This window comes from Microtus pennsylvanicus, chromosome 19 (genome assembly GCF_037038515.1).
Source record: "Microtus pennsylvanicus isolate mMicPen1 chromosome 19, mMicPen1.hap1, whole genome shotgun sequence".
NCBI lineage: Eukaryota > Metazoa > Chordata > Mammalia > Rodentia > Cricetidae > Microtus > Microtus pennsylvanicus.
Genome location: NC_134597.1, coordinates 9,017,763 through 9,033,409, shown reverse-complemented (window position 1 = coordinate 9,033,409; position 15,647 = coordinate 9,017,763).

Sequence of the window (15,647 nt, the reverse complement as noted above, 5' to 3'; positions counted from 1 at the left end):
AAATAATAAAAATATATGCATGCAACAACCATGGAAGTGTTGGAGTTTATTGAAATAAGAATTCCTATTCACTAAATTGTTTAAAGAAGAAAAGGTAAGTTAAACACAGGAAATATTTACAATGTGTACATACTCAAAACAGATTTCTTTCAGAATATAAAATGAAACGCTACTATTAGATACATAAGAGAAAACTCATTTGTAAATGATTAAATTTCAACAATACTTCCCATGAGAGAACAGCAAAACAGCACACACATAGACACACATATTGCCAATTGCATATATTATACATGTACTTCTTGAAGCAGTATATATATTTTTTTCTGAAACGCAAGCCAAATCCTGTTTTTGCCATAAAACTGATTTAAAATATCAAAGCATTAAGGATAACCATGGATGTGGAATAAATGGGAAGATTTGGAGCTCTGATTCTTATCTGCCTTATTCACATAGAATGGAGTGTGCTTTTAAAGTTGTATCTCCTAAGATACAGTTACATAACGATCTTTTAAATTTACTGTATTACAAGTGTCTACATAATAAGCCCTCATCTAGGTGGGCTTCTTAGAAATTTTATCCCTTTTCATTTAACGTATAGATTAGTGCTTTGCTCACAGTGCAAAGTGAAAAGCACTTCACTAGGTGCATTATTTAAGTACGGGTTTAGAGAGATTTCAAAGGTCACATAACATGCCTCTACTCCATTTCTTCTTTTATAGTATACTGTGGAATATTATTACTATACCTAAAAATTTACTCTCTCTGCTACCAAACTTTGATCCAATGGAAGGTATGAGTACCTGCTACATAATCAGATTCAGTCCCTCAAAATAGAAAAGAATGTGGTGGGCTTGGTGGTGCAGATTGGAATCACAGCTTTGGGGCTTGAAATCTGGAGCTGTTGCAGAAAGGTCTCAAGTTCAAGGTCAAAGCCTACCTGAGTTTCAGAGTGAGTTCAAAGCCACTATGGCAACATGGTGAGACCTTGATTCAAAATAAAAAAAAGGGGGAACAACTCTGTGGTAAAGCAGCCTGTGGGAGAGTCTTGCTTTAATTCTCACCACTACATACGCAAACAATAGTTAAAAAATAAAATGAGAAACAGCCACAAAGCTGGGTACTGTGGTGTATATCTTGGCACTTGGGAAACAGAGGCAGGAGGATAAGGAGCAGCCTAGGGCTGTGTGAGAATCTGTCACAATAATTCAACAAACAATTAAATAAAATAGTTTCTTTTTCCTTCATAGGAACAAATCAAGTTTCATAAGAACAAAAAATTAGCCAGAACTAGTACAATTCCAAAGTTAATTCCATTGCCTATCTAGAACACCGTGGGGCAAAGGTACACGTAGGACTGAGGGAAAATGGCTTCCTGTGTCTTTGTGGTATGCCTATAATGAACTTGTCCACATATGGAATCCTCTACCCTCATGGAGACTCTGCTGCTAAACCCATACTTGGCTTGTGTTTTAAAATCATAGAGCAGCATGAATCTGTGAATCAGGTTCTATTTCAGATTTTCCAGCCCCTTTGTCCTATAACTGAATGGAGTACTGACAGAATCTGGACTCAGACTCTACTTTCCACACTCATTATTTACACAGCTTCCCTCGTTTCCCATCATAACAGCATCCTAGACTAAACTTGGTCTCTTGCCAGCAGGACACTGTCAATGCCAAGGTCAGTGGTAACCTACGCTAACAGCGGTTTCTAGTGCATTGCATATGTGGACCATCCTTGCATGCAAGCTATCAGGAGACTCCAGGAAAGTGTTCATGGGGTTGGGTAGGGAAATGGGCTTGAGGATTATAAAACAGATATTCTGTAGTCCTAGGTTCTAGGCACTGATGGCATGATTAAGAAAAACTCAGGGTCAGAAATTGGGGTTCAACCTGAAGATCAGAAAAGGAAAACAGCCAGCCACTGGCTCTTACCTTGACCTCAATGTGAAATGCTGATCCTACCTCCAGGAATCTCAGAAGAAGACTGTGTGTTGAGAGCTATTTTTTCCTGTTTTATAACACTTTCTAGGGCTGGGATTAAAAGTGTGCACCACTATGATTAAAGGCAGGCACCACCCAGTTTCTATGGCAACTAGTGTGGTTGATGGGATTAAAGGTGTGTGTTATAAGCATATCCAGTGAACTGCCACTACCTGATGTATTTGAAAACTTGCAATTAGTTCAGGTTGTGCTTGACCAATAAAACATATTTTTTTCTGATGATTCAGGCAGCTAATGGGAAAAAAAAAAAGAAAGGTGTTTGTTTGTGTGTGACCATAACCTGGTCTGTAAGGCTGACTGGTGGGACTGTTTGACTCTCAGATCTTCAAGCAGTCTTTATTTACTAAAATACAAATGAAATGCCATTACAGTCCAGAAGTCAGAACACAGTTGTGGAGGTCACAAACCTTTGGACTATGTCCCCACAGACTTTTTATTGATGTCCTGCCATCAGTCTCTCTTGTTGTGTGACATTTTCCTGGAGACACACAAGTGTCTACACACTGCTGATAGGGCACCAACGGGCAGACTAAAGTACAATGTCATCCCAGTCCAACTTGGCAAACACATGAGTTTGTTAGGCTTGCATACAGAACACGGGTGAGGGGTTGCTTACAGGAGTGTTGGCGACCTTAAAACATACACTACCAAAACATCTCACCAAAGTATGAACAATGACTCTCCCACAGCTCTATAGATGGAGTTCCCCATTTCAGTTGGCTTCAATTTTCTGTAAACTCTGGATCCTCTTGAGACCATAAGACCCTGTGCAGGTAGGGCAGGGTTGCATATAGCAGAGAGAAGGAAATCGGCAACAGTGACCTATATGAGAAGACAGTCAACAGTTCCAGCACTGTCTCTTGCCTGGCGCTGCTTTGATGAAGTTATTAATTAACGGCCGTGAAACTTGAATGGCAGCAGTGTGTAACACCTGCCTTCCTGGGGGAAGACAAAATTCCTCCAAAACTTGGTACAGCGCTGTTCTAAAACAAATAAATCCCTCTCCTCACCAAATGGCGATCCAACTGTTTGTCCTTTTCTTTTCACCCCTAGAAGCTTTTTTTTTCTGTCTGGGTGGTAAATGGTATTAGCTGGAGAAAGGGGGAAAGGTACAGATGAAGATAGTTCTTGCCTTCACAGAATCCTGTTGGAGTTTCCACGTTACAGGATGACTTTTCTGGCCATAGTGAACCTTCGTAAGGTGAAAATGTGGGTGAAAAGATAGTTGCGTTCTCTGAACTTTATTTTTAGCTATCTCAGTTGAAATATTAAGCACTATTATAATTCAATAGTACATGCTAATGATATATAGGGCTGTGGATATATCTCCAACTGATTGGTTATGAGTACTATATATATCATATGGACAGTGTTAGTGATGGACGGTAAAGAAGCATGGTAGAAGGCATACAAGGACCAAATATGAAATTTATATCAAGTAATTAATTACACAGTGAAAACAAAATTTCTTCAATACAAAGAACTGCCAAAAACCCCTTCTGTCTCCTTCGTAAGAAAATAAAGTGAGTGTTTTTCCAGGGTCTTGCAGATATTTGTATCAAAATTTTTATTCCACAATCTCATTTTCTTGATTTTTGCAGCATAGAAATTACTTTTTAGAGGGAGCAATTAATGACCTCATTCACTTTCAATACTATGGCAGTATAATTATTTATTATTTCTCCTGGAACTACTACCATATATTATTCCATATTTTATTTCTCCCATTGCTTTTCATATAGTCCCCGCCTTATAAAATTGTCAGGAAAGATTTAATGCAGAAATAATAGTGGGATACAATGCCTCTACTTATTCATTTATGCTTATATAACTTCAGAGGTGCTCAAAAGGTTCCACAAATATTGAGTCATTAAAGTGTAGTGCCCCTGAGAGCTGCACTTGCTATTACCATTATGGTTTATTATTATTCAGACAAACCAAGTTTCCCCCAGAGTCCAGAACAACTCTTGCAGAAAGGGTTGGCTTTTTAACATCCCGCATCAGAGAGTCACGATTCAAGTTGTTAAAATTAACTCATTTTTTCCTAGGATTGTCTCTGGTGAGATGTCAGGCTTCATCTGCTTCAGGTATCATGGCTGAAATAGTGCTTAGTTGGCTCCTAGAAAATTTCTAGTTGAAATGCTATTTCTTCCCCTTTCAGAGCTACAAAGATGAGACAAAATGCTTTAGGAATTTAAAGTACTTGGTGCTTGAAATGAAAATTACTGAAGTATTTGCTTGACTACCATATGGAAGGTTGAGAGTTTAATCCTCACTACTGTGAAAGAACACACACTGACATACACGCTTCTATTCAAGTCTCTCCCAAGAACACGACTAGTCTCTGTAAAGCGAAGGCCTCCATGCTTCTTTAAATTGTTTCTTCTCAAATCTTGTTTCTACCATAATCACAGTCAGTCCCAGGATCAGCTCTAGACCTCATCATTACCAGTTTCTTGTATTAGTCATCCCCCCCCACACACATAATCTCAGTGTCCAATCTCCCCAGCACAATCTTTGAGCACCACCCACAGAGATTTGCAAGCCCCCAACTTTCTTATTTATAAATGAACATAGAGCACCTAGTGTTATAATTATAATTATGCTGACCTGCCCTGTCACCTGGGTACCCTGTCCCTTTAAGAGACAGACTCTGCCCACTCCCAATCTCCCCCCCCCATCTCAAGCCTCTTCTCTTCTTTTCTCTCTGCCTATTCTTCTGAAGAGGCAGCCTCTGCCTCCCTTCCTCCCCTTCTTCTCCCACTTCTTTCTCTGTTCTACTCTTTCTCTCTTTCTCTCCACCCCCCATACCGCCTATCCTCCCATACCCTCCAGTACCCACTAAATAAAACTCTATACCTAAGCTCTTTCCACAAGGCTTATCTGTCTGTCTCTCACTGGCTGTGGTCTCCTACCCTTAATGGAACCTGCCAGAGTCATCAGCTCCATAAATCCTAACACCCAGTCCCTACCATCATCCCCAATTATAGTGTCTTCTTGACTTTTGTATTTTTCTTCCTTTGTCATTTTCCCTTCAGAAACCAAATTTATAGTTAAATCCCTTTCTTCAATTACATTGGACTCAAATATATGACTGGAGAGGATCACTGAATGTGCCTAGGAGACAAAATATGTTAATTAGTTTTAATTTTATGAATTTAATTTCATTAGTTAATGAAACAAGTGATTGGGGCAATCAGTCACTTCCTTCCTGACTCATTCAACTTTCTCATTTCAAGTGAACTTATTACTTGTGGAATCTCAGGTCTGTTGGAGATGCACTGAGGATCTGAGTTTTGTAGAGAGAGCAGAGAATTGTTAATTTTTGTTTAAGGGGGAGATACCAGGCTTAAAGGACTCTTTTCTTAAAGCCTGGGATCTGCTTCCCCATCCACACTCCCTGCTGGAGCAAAATCTTTACTATAGCAAGGTGCTCACTGTCTTTGTGAAGCGCTGCCTCATTAGACTTATCAGACAATGCCAATGGGCAGATGATAGGATGTCAACAAGACATTCCTGCAAAGGGCAGCTGCCTTGTTAGTCCTTAACTGCTCTTTGCTTTGAGCTCACATCAATCCAAGAGCTGTAAAAATCCCTCACAGTGTCAGCATAATGCACCTGCATTATCTTGTTTGTTTATAATTCATAAATGACATACTAATTTTAACAAGCATGGTTCATGTAATATCAAGTTGCTTTTTCTACTCTTCAGTTGTCAGGCCAGTGCATCTCATGGTTTTTACTCTCTGAAAATCATTTACTAATATGGAGAACAAGCATCACAGCATTCTCAAGTAGAAAGCAGATCTTAGGCACCACATTGTTTGAATTTTATTGGTTGTGAGACCTAAGTTCAGTTGATTTATGAGATATTTCTATGAAAAATATTTTGTCAATATAGCCAATTTGAATCAGTTTTGATTGTAATTGTGAACAATTATAAAACTAAGCTTTAGTGACTCTGTTGCTTACACTGGATGGAACTAAATGATGATATATCTGTATCTCTCTCTCTCTCTCTCTCTCTCTCTCTCTCTCTCTCTATATATATATATATATATATATATATATATATATGTGTGTGTGTGTGTGTGTGTGTGTGTGTGTGTGTGTGTGTGTGTGTTACAGTATTAAAGATAAAATCCAGAGTCCCTTATATGTCAGACTAAGCTATACACTTATCTCAACACTTTTTCTAAACATATTCAAATGTAAAACTTTAAGACAACTCTGAGGCCATTTCTGAGGCCTTTCAGCAGCAGTGCTCCCCCCACCCCTGGGAACCAAGAACCTAACAACTATACATGCATGTACTGAAATGTTGGGAACTTTCCATCTCCCTGAGTCCTTGTGAATGTTCTCCAAATAGAACTCAGTTATTGGAATAGGGGCAAGATAACCCTTAGGTGTTGACTCAGTTCCTGATGTTTTGACTTAGTCCCTGGGAAGGGGTCAAAGTAACCTTCAAATGTTACTCAATTGATCTGGCAACCACCCTCCAGCCCTGATTCAGACCAATCATTGTTAATAGCCCTTTGAATAAGCCAATACTACTAGTTGAAGAACAACCCCTGAGTAACAACCCCCCCCCCTTGTTTTTATGACTTTTTGCTTTAAAAATGGCTTGTGACAGGCATTCAGGGTCGTTTGGTTTCTTGAATGCTGAAAGACCCTGTCACAACAGAATTAATTAAATCCTCTTGCTTTTACATCAACTGTGGTGTGAGAGTAATTTCATGGGGCGACTCCTCCTCAGTGATTGGACTTCAGGGTCCAACACAAATATCTTTCTCTGGAACATTTCTGATTTGTATTATTTGAACCTATTACTTTGAAAATTATATATAGCCATATAAAACAATAAACTATAAAGAATGATAAAGCAAAATTAGAATTATACATAATCACCTTACTGAAGATAGCCACTGTTATAAATGGGTATATATGCTTATGAATTTTGGTATTTACAACTTCCCCTTATGCCACATGGTTATGGCTATTGCTGTATTATTCCCTAGGTGAGATTCCTCCTGAGGTAAAGGAACTCTAAGATACAGGCTCTGGAATGGAATTACAGGGAACAGGTCATGGGTCTCCATAGGTGTTCCCAAAGACCCTAACTTATTCCCCAGAGGAGCTGGTGGAATCATTTCTGCCAAAATGGAATGAATGGCCAATCTCTACCAACTCAAAGGAAATTAAATTATTACATCCTACACAAGAAGTAAAACAAAACAAAATAATAAAAGAATTTTTTTCTCTTTCTCTGATTTCTCTGTTTTGAATCCTCACATCTTCAAGTCCAAAACCACGAAGAGTGAAGCAGATCAAGAATGTGAGTGGATGCTCCGCCTCCCATCCAGATCATATCATTTCTGATTGAATAAATGAGGCCCGAACTGGAATTAATCAGAAGCAGCTTTGAAGTCAGGATGAGACTGAAGTTTCCATTAAATGTTAAGAGATTTTTTATAATGAAAACATTTATTTATTTATTTATTTATTTATTTATTTATTTATTTATTTATTGGAATTGCTTGTATTTCTCCTAGTGACTTTTTGGAGTTTTAAAAGATGTAGTTATGTTTATGTCTCTATGACCAGATACCCAAGAAAAGAAAATCAAAGGAGGAATGAATTACTTTAATGGGCCACAGCTTCCAGGGTTTTAATCCATGATTGCTTAGTCCCTTAAGCTTGGACAGAATATCACAGTGCTGAAGGAGAGCTGCCCACTTCATGGCAAGCAGAAAAGAGGCCAAGGACACAAAACTCCAAGACCTAGAACCAACTTCCTCCAGTTAGGCACTGTTTACTAAACTTCTAGAACCTTCCAAAATAGTATCAACCGAGGACACATGGATCTTGGGAACATTTCAGATTTTGACTATACCAGCTATACCTGGGTATTTAAAATGTAATGGTTTCAGAGGTATTATAGAGTAAATGATCTCCAAAATAATTTCATTATTGAGTTACCTATTGTTCAAATTTCCTGGTTTATAATTTTGCTGATTTCTAGTTGTGCTGCATAGAAGTAAACAGCAGTCACCTGCAATAGTACATAGTCACATAAGCTATGCAGGTTTGCATTAGTAATAGATGTTATAGTAACATAAAGTGTAAAGTTCTGACAATGTACACTTTTGGGTTTAGGTACAACTTCCTGAGTTACAGGTTACCGATAACCACAACTATATGAGTGTTCGTTAACACTGCTTATTGGTCAGTTTCTCTATGTGTGACATCATTTTGCTTTCTGTATTTTAGGAGTGGGTTTGGCAAAACTTACTGTTTATCCAGAGATGACTACACTGAGTTTCTCTTGGGCTTCTCTATTAGTTATTTTTCTTGTTGCTGTGACGAAATATCTGGCAAAAGCAGCTTAAGGAAGGAGAGCCTTACTTTCGGCAACAGATGCTGTAAGAACATTCTGATAGGGAATTCATGGTAGCAGGGATTTGGGGTCACATTATGTCCACAGTCAGGACACAGAGAAATGAATGCTGGTGTACAGCTTGTCGTTTTGTTTTTGATTTTGTTTTTGTTTCCAGTCTGGGATTCCAGGCTGTGGAATGGGGCCACCCACAGTCGGGTTAGGTCTTCTATTCTCAAGCAAACATTTATGGAAACACTCATTTTATTTTGTTTTTTTCCAATGGTGTGCTCATCCATCTACATCAACTAGACTGCAGCCAGACTCTTGGGTGGAAGGAACATCAACTGAGCAATCGACTCCATCAAATTGGCCTGTTCTTCATTGTTGAATGATGGGGGAGGGTCCAGCCTAACTGAGCGACATCATTCTTAGGCAGGTGAACCTGAGTTGTATAAGAAAGGTGTTTGAGTAATTAATGAGGAGCCAGCCTGCATAGTGACTCGGGAGCCAGTCTGGGCCACTGGGCCAGTATAAGAATGGAAATACAGTTCAGTTGTAGTAGGCTTGAAGGACAATGGGAGTCCTCATTTCCACGCCTAACGTCCCACCACTGCATAACTCTTGAAAGAAATGGATTTGAATCTAGGTGTCATTTTGTAAATTTGGTCTTTAGTTTGGGCTAAAACTGTAATAAGCAAATAAGCACATGATTACATTACCTATTTCCTGAAATAAAAAGAATTGATCATAGTAAGAGCAAACACACAGGGTCCTATGCTGCCTTCATGTTCCAACCTCTAAGCTACAAAGTAACTTAGCCTTGCAAAATAATTACAGTTGAATACATCTGTTATTTGCAGGAATCTAAGTTCCAATTAATTCTGGCTACAGCCAGCTGACCTGGTTAAATGCCTCTGCAGCTCAGCTGGAATCCTATTAGAGTGAATGGTCTAAAACTTTAAATAGGAAGCTTATAAAGCAATTCGGAGAGGCTGCCTGCTGCCAGTATTTCTGTCTGTAGTTCTAGATAAACTTTAAAAAAAAATGCTTAATGTGGAGAGAAAATGCCATTGAGCACTTCTTCAATTTGAAAGTTAAAAAACAAGTTGAGTCTTTCTAGTACTTAAAAATCTTGGTAATGCATAGGACTGTTTTCTGTGGCTCACCTGCAGAAAGTCCCTCTTTCTGGGCTCCTTGTCGGTGCTCCTGGTGGCCGAGTGCCACCGACATAAAACGTGGATGTCAGGGAAATGTTATCTTACTACTATTTATGGAGGAATATATGTTTTAAGATATTTGCCTTTTTAATATCATGAAATGATAAAGGCAGGTTTAACACCCAGAGAGAACTGAAGAGAAAAAAAATCATATAATCTATTTCTAACAAAAGATGGAAAATACACTACACAGCTTATGTCAACTTTAGTAGGATTAGTAAGAAAAGTTATTTTCTCCACCATTCCGTAATGTACAGCCCTGCTCAGAAAACACTTGTTCAACTTATGAAGATAGACCAATGAGGATGCGCCATTGTAGATGGCCATCGGAAGGCTGGCACACTACTCGCTACCCATAAAGCATCAGCTGCTTGGAGAGCTGTTTGACGCCTTAGCATCTTCCTTACCTCGTATCCCTTTAAAACATTGCTTGAGCTCAGGCTTGTTCATCACAAGACGAATGTGAATGCGGTGAACAGAGGAGCGTGAACTACTTCCCAGATGGAAAGAACGTGGGTCACTTTATTTTTGTATACAAGATTGCTCCAGCCTCATTTTTTAAAGATTTTTTTTTTTTTAGATAAAATTCTAGTAACATTGGAGTTTGAATAAGAAGAAATGCATGAATTGGGAAATATGTGACAGACTAGAGGGCCAATGACAAAGGGTCAGAGTTATCTAGTCGGAACATGAGAAAGGAAAATAAATTATTTCGAGCTGAGGATGGAGCTCAGTGGAATGCTTGTCCAGCATGCATGAAGCCACAAGTTTAATTTTCCACTCTGCAAAAACAGTAAACGTGCCAAAAATTTATCTATTTGGAAATCCCCAGTTACATAACCATCCTAGTTGGCTACTTATTGGCTGAGGTTGTTATATTTATCTAAAATAAGCCTTTATCAGAAATGAGCTAACTTTTGTTTATATTTACATTTGTGACCAGGGGAGATCTTGCTTCTGTTTTCAATCTCAGTTAGAGTTCCCAACACCCTGTGTGAGGCTAGGGCTTGGCTCCATTCCCACCCCCGTAGCTGGTTTTTAAAACATTAATTGGTTTTTTTAAAGACATATGTTTTTAGCTCTCTTCATTTAAATTTTGGAATAGAAAATGTGCATTTTTTATTTGTGTATTACTGTAACATGCCACTTTGCCTTGTAGTTAGTTGCTGCTCAAAGGTCATTGGGTCAATCAAAATCTGGTATCAATATCTCACCATGTTAATTAAATTCTCAGTATTATAGTTAGGTAATATCAGACTGTCATAAAAAGGGAGATTCTGGTATCACGAAATACCTCCGCTTTTAATAGCTCTCACAGTGGTGAGATTTTTGACTTAAGTCAAAACCCATTTACCAAAGCAGTGCGTTATTTTCATTATTAGTAAGTTAAAATTGAAACCTCAAATCCAAAGGTTATGAAGTCACAGTGCTACTATTTAAGAAAGGAATGTATAAGTGTGGCTTTACAGGTAAGCTGAACCTCCTGATACACGTAGTACAAGATAATTTCCCCAGTTTTCCTTTTAGGATAACCATCAACTTTTTCTACCAAACTCAAATAGTCTCAATAAACAGGATACAAACACAAATATATTATTTCATCCATTGGAATGAGTGTGACTGATAGGACTCTATCACCGTCATCTAGGTGGCATGTTTGTAATGTTAGGGCCTTCTGACTTTGGATCACATTACAGATGCCACATTTGAAACTTTTTAAAATTGGGGGTGGGAGCTCTGAGGGTTTAAACGCCTACACCAGGTCTGGTGTTTTTCTCTTCCTACTGCCGGAAGATCAGGATGTAGTTCTCACCTACTTCTCCAGCACCATGCCTGCCTATATGCCCCAGTGTTCCCTGGCACGGTGATCATGGACTAACCCCCTGAAATTAGAAGCAACACCAATTCAATGCTTCTTTTATAAAACTTGCTTGGTCAGGTTTCATCCTAGCATAGTAACCAAAGACAATTACTGCGTAGTAGTATAACTACGCCAGCAAAAGACAAATAAGTCAACCACATTTTATATAGGGCTAAGTCTTACAAAAATGTGAAGCACACAAAAATTACCGGTATTCCATAGTCCCAGGGATCTAAAAGCACATATTTTCTGGAATTCTGTAGGTGGGACATCTCACTAGGTTGCCCAGACAGATCTCAAACACCCAAGATTGAGTGATCCTTTGGACTTGGTCCCCTGAGTACTGGAATGGGTGTACACTTCTATGATCAGATTTATTTTTATCTAGATATGAACTTACTCAAGAGTATTTTAATATTTTGAAAGCTATTGTTTGGAAGTTATGTTTTTAAGTTGATTTGACAAGTAATATTCAATTAATTTCATTTTAGAAAATTCTGTATTTGAAAAACAAAATAAAACCCACAAAACTAGCCAGGCAGAAAACAAGGAAGCAATTTTGGATTTTTAAAGATTTGTGTGTGTGTGCGAGTGCACGCGCCTGAGCTTGTGCACATGTGTCAGGTAAGCAGACTGCACGCACACGTGGAGATCATGCAAGGGCACTGGGTCCCACTCTACCACTCCCCACCTCTTCCTCTGGAGGCTGGGTCTTCCTGAACTTACAGCTTATTTTCTTGGTTTGGCTGAAATCTAGCAAGCTGCAGTGATCAAACACGATCCCGCCTGCTGGGATCAGATTCCAGTCCTTCGGGCAGCACAGTAAGCACTGTTTAACACTGAATCTCTCGAGCCCCAATTTCAGATATTTGAAAGTGTGTATTCTATAAACATCCTTAGTGAAAGAGACCATACGTGACCATTTTTAAAATCAATTTTAGATCATCAATGTCTCACTGATAGCTCATTTACATTTATTCTAAAGAGCAAAAATAATTATAAGACAAAATTGCTTTTGTTTCATTGGAAGAAACATTTTTTTTTTTACATTTAAGGTCAGGATTCATTTTGCAATTGATCTGTTCAGGGAGACTTTTAAAAATTCTGTAAACAGCCGGGCAGTGGTGGCGCACGCCTTTAATCCCAGCACTTGGGAGGCAGAGGCAGGCGGATCTCTGTGAGTTCGAGACCAGCCTGGTCTACAAGAGCTAGTTCCAGGACAGGCTCCAAAACCACAGAGAAACCCTGTCTCGAAAAACCAAAAAAAAAAAAAAAAATTCTGTAAACAGTGTGTCCCATTCCTAGTATTGGACTTACAAAGTAAAGATAAATTTTGCCAAGATTGTGATGGCTAACTTCTTACAGCACTGGATTCAAAGAGCAAATTTTGACTTACGATATCAACATAAAATATAATGCACTGTACAACTTTCTGAAATTTTTCTTTCCAAGACTAAACATTAAACACAGAAAACCATTTCTTAGAAAGTAAAAATCACACTTTTCATTGTCATTTGAAAAGCTACTTGTGAAGCATACATTTAAACTTAAATGTGCTCAATTACGGTGTATGAAAACACCTTTCTTGATCCTTAAAGCTGTCTGCAGATGTTGGCCTTTTGCTCCTCACTAAATTAAGGCAGACATGACGTCATGTATTGGGGTCCTAGACGACATGCTGTCTTGGAAACTAAAATTTACATCTTAAAAAATATAAAAACTTTGATCAAAGGAATTTACCAGAGTAAAAAGCTTCATCAACTTGTTGCTTCTTTCTCACTTCACTTTTTTTTTTAAATATCAGACTTAAAAAAACCAAAACAAACATCTTTATCTTCATTATCCTACCAACATACTTTAGGGCACATCTCACCTAACCTCAGCTCATCTATTTTTTACAACACTTTAAAAACTGTGCTTATAATAAAAACTCTATGCTGGGAAAGATATTTGAATACACACAGACCTATGTAAATATTTGAAACACTATTAAATTCAGTTTAAGAGAAGACATATTAGGTTCAAATACAACTTTTTCCTTTGTGATTAGGCAACTGATTTAAAAGTAGGCAACAGGGAAAATATTATCAACTGTGAATCCATTGGAAAGAAGTGGGATACGAGCTGAGCATTAGGCAAGATATAATGGAGGAGAGAATAAATGAATACAGAATTGTGTATAAATGTACGGGATGAGCAAAGGGCTGACGCAAGTTCCCAGTGGAAACTCAAAGGTGGACACAGGTGTAAAGTTAGGCTATGGTGAACAGATAATTAATGGTTTCAGCATCAGAGAAAGGACCTAGGCCTTTTTTTTTTCTTATAAAGAACAAGGGAAGAGGAGCAATAGAGATTCCATACATAAGAATCCAGAGATATTTTGGGTAGAACTTGAGTGATGTGGGATTCCCCTCTGTGTGCTGTGATTACCACTGATTAATAAAGAAACTGCCTTGGGCCTATAGCAGGGCAGAACACAGCTAGGCAGGGAAAACTAAACTAAATGCTGGGAGAAAAGAAGGGGAGGTGGAGTCAGAAGAAGCCACGTAGCCCCGCCAGAGACAGATGCCAGACGGAACTTTGCCAGTAAGCCACAGTCACGTGGCGATACACAGATTAATAGAAATGGGTTAAATTAAGATGTAAGAGTTAGTCAATAAGAAGCTAGAGCTAAGAGAGGCCGAGGAGTGATTTAATTAATACAGTTTCTGTGGGGTGATTTGGGGGGCTTATTGGGGAACAAATAAGCAGCCTCCATCTACACGTGAGGACAAAAACGGAAGCTAGAGCGGATCAAAGAAAGAGATGTCAAAGATGAGTGAGGCTCATGCTCAGATTCTACAAAGCTGAGGGGACTAAAATATCTGTATTTACAACACTTCAAGAGCATAAGCCAAATAATTCATTGATATAAATTTTATTTTTCATGCTAAAATGTTTTTTTACAAATTTTATTTTGTCATACACAAGTATAAGAGTAACAGTTACAAGTGAATTTAAAAAATAGCATTGAGGGGCACGTCTATTCTTTTGTTCCTATTACAACCACATTTTCCTACACAAATGGCAATCATAACTATAATTCAGAACTGAACTGTACAAATAATAAATTTAATAGATGTACCATGATGGAGACCACTAAAGAGCAAGTATACAGAACATATTTTACATTTTCTATTCCACGATTTGAATTGACGGTTAGAGTCTAGCCAGCCTCTGTGTAATGATACTCTGCATCTAGCACAGCCTGGCTTTGTTTCTCCTCATCCTGGACAGCACTAAGTATCACCCAAGACAGCTGATGCAGCATCCCCCAGACTTCTAGTTTCTAAAATTCTGAGTGAAGTGGGTCAATTTGGACTTCTACATGGTAGTAATATTACCTTTGGCCATTGGCACAATACTATTCTTTTGTGTTTTGCAGCATACAAAATATCCTGAAAACATTTTTTCCTAAACACATTTCAATTAATGTAATTAAACAGAAGGCAATCACTTCCTTCTAGGACAGTTAGACTCAACTATGAAAAGCTTCTCATAATCTTGCTAAGCTATCTCTGCAGTGCTTTGAGGGTTGAACACCAACCACTCTATGTTCTTCAACTTGGAGGTTGTGTTAAACGTGCAAACAAACTAGAAAAGGGATTGCATTAACATTTGAAAACATGGGAATTCCATTTAGTAACCATATCACTATTGATTTTACCCAAACTAAAGGTAAGTTTCAAAATTCCTCCATGAAACCTGTAACTAAGCAAACCAAAGACACACAATGTAGTTCCAATTACAAACTGCGAATGAATATTGCTATGTAAGGAAATCTTGGATATAGAATTTAAATTTTTGATCCAAGTATATCACAAATACATTCGTTTTAATCAAAAATAATACTTGAATAATGGTTCTTACCCAACTATCTCAGATATGTAATAATTTTTCTTAAAAAGTTAAATATCTCATTTAAAACCTAGTTTCACACACACACAAAAAGTGAGAGGCATAAAGCTGGCCCCTCTAAGATGTTCTCTGGGCCAAGCAACTGTTGTATTTCAGTGTTCTCAAACGCTTACCGAAGGGCACCCAGTTTACCTTGTGATTACATATCAACAACTTTAAGATCAACTCTTATTACTTGCCAAAAAAGACAAATAATGTGTTTGAAAACCTAAAGCTTGTATACTTTT